This window comes from Oncorhynchus tshawytscha, unplaced genomic scaffold, assembly GCF_018296145.1.
Source record: "Oncorhynchus tshawytscha isolate Ot180627B unplaced genomic scaffold, Otsh_v2.0 Un_contig_16878_pilon_pilon, whole genome shotgun sequence".
In the NCBI taxonomy this organism is placed as follows: Eukaryota; Metazoa; Chordata; class Actinopteri; order Salmoniformes; family Salmonidae; genus Oncorhynchus; species Oncorhynchus tshawytscha.
Genome location: NW_024605132.1, coordinates 2,117 through 4,203, shown reverse-complemented (window position 1 = coordinate 4,203; position 2,087 = coordinate 2,117). Strand labels below are relative to the sequence as shown.

Sequence of the window (2,087 nt, the reverse complement as noted above, 5' to 3'; positions counted from 1 at the left end):
GTAGTGGTTATCAAGTTCACTTAAGACGCAAAATGTATACTTTTCGATGCTGGCGGAAACAGACGTCTCTGACACATGTGAGAAGTACTGTATTTGTAACAGAGAATTTTCATAAATGCATTATGTTCTGGGTGGAAACAGTTCTCTATAACAAATCCAATAACTACTGTATTTGTAACAAAGAATAGTTGTTCTAATAAATGCCTTATTTTGGAAATTCGAATACATGCAATAAATATTTGTAAAATGCGGTTTACTCCTTTGCTGGTAATTAATGCAGCAGTTTCTGTAGTGTAGTGGTTATCACGTTCACCTTACATGCGAAAGGTCTGTGGTTGAAAAACTGGCAGAACCAGTGATCTTTGACACTTGCAGTTAGTGCTGTATCAACAACAGAGAATATATGTTCTCATGAATGGCTTTTTTTGGAAATTCGAATACATGCAATGAATATCTGTAAAACTCGGGTTACTCCTTGCTGATAATACTTGCGTCAGTTTCTGTAGTGTAGTGGTTATCACGTTCGCTTTACACGTGAAAGGTCCCTGGTTCGAAACCGGGTGGAAACAGTCATCTTTGACACATGCAGTAAGTACCGTATTTATAAAAGAGATGAGTTGCTTTCATAAATACCTCATTTTGGAAATTCAAATACATGTACTGACTATAAGAAAATTCAGTTTACTTCTTGCAGGTATCTCAAGCAGAAGTTTCTGTAGTGTAGCTGTTATCACTTGCACTTAACATGCAAAAGGTCCCTGGTTTGAACCTCTGTGTAAACAGCACTCGTTGATACATTCAATAAATACCATAGTTGAAACTGAAAATTCAATTTTTCATTAATGCCTTCTTTTGGGAATCAAAAGATTCCATAGCGTAGTGGTTATCAAGTTCACTTAAGACGCAAAATGTATACTTTTCGATGCTGGGCGGAAACAGACGTCTCTGACACATGTGAGAAGTACTGTATTTGTAACAGAGAATTTTCATAAATGCATTATGTTGGAATTTCTAATTTGTGCGATGAATATATGTAAAATTTGGTTTACTCCACAGTAATAATTCTAGCAGCAGTTTCTCTAGTTTAGTAGTTATCAAGTTTGCTTTACACACGAATGGTCCCCGGTTCGAAGCTGGGCGGAAACAGTTCTCTTTGACAAATCCAATAAGTACTGTATTTGTAACAGAGAATAGTTGTTCTAATAAATGCCTTATTTTGGAAATTCGAATACATGCAATAAATATTTGTAAAATGCGGTTTACTCCTTTGCTGGTAATTAATGCAGCAGTTTCTGTAGTGTAGTGGTTATCACGTTCACCTTACATGCGAAAGGTCTGTGGTTGAAAAACTGGCAGAAACAGTGATCTTTGACACATGCAGTTAGTGCTGTATCAACAACAGAGAATATATGTTTCATGAATGGCTTTTTTGGAAATTCGAATACATGCAATGAATATCTGTAAAACTCGGGTTACTCCTTGCTGATTATACTTGCATCAGTTTCTGTAGTGTAGTGGTTATCACGTTTGCTTTACACGCGAAAGGTCCCTGGTTTGAAACCGGGCGGAAACAGTCATCTTTGACACATGCAGTAAGTACCGTATTTATAAAAGAGATGAGTTGCTTTCATAAATACCTCATTTTGGAAATTCAAATACATGTACTGACTATAAGAAAATTCAGTTTACTTCTTGCAGGTATCTCAAGCAGAAGTTTCTGTAGTGTAGCTGTTATCACTTGCACTTAACATGCAAAAGGTCCCTGGTTTGAACCTCTGTGTAAACAGCACTCGTTGATACATTCAATAAGTACCATAGTTGAAACTGAAAATTCAATTTTTCATTAATGCCTTCTTTTGGGAATCAAAAGATTCCATAGCGTAGTGGTTATCAAGTTCACTTAAGACGCAAAATGTATACTTAAATGCATTATGTTGTAATTTCTAATTTGTGCGATGAATATATGTAAAATTTGGTTTACTCCACAGTAATAATTCTAGCAGCAGTTTCTCTAGTTTAGTAGTTATCAAGTTTGCTTTACACACGAATGGTCCCGGTTTGAAGCTGGGCGGAAACAGTTCCTTTGA

General features: G+C 36.0%; 2 non-coding genes across 2 annotated transcripts; both read left to right on the top strand.

The window, feature by feature from the left end:
- The first annotated feature begins 496 nt into the window (after window positions 1–496).
- trnav-uac lies at window positions 497–569 on the top strand. The gene has a single exon. It is a non-coding gene; the product is annotated as a tRNA-Val (tRNA).
- Window positions 570–1,500: 931 nt separating this feature from the next.
- On the top strand, window positions 1,501–1,573 carry trnav-uac. The gene has a single exon. It is a non-coding gene; the product is annotated as a tRNA-Val (tRNA).
- Window positions 1,574–2,087: the final 514 nt, after the last annotated feature.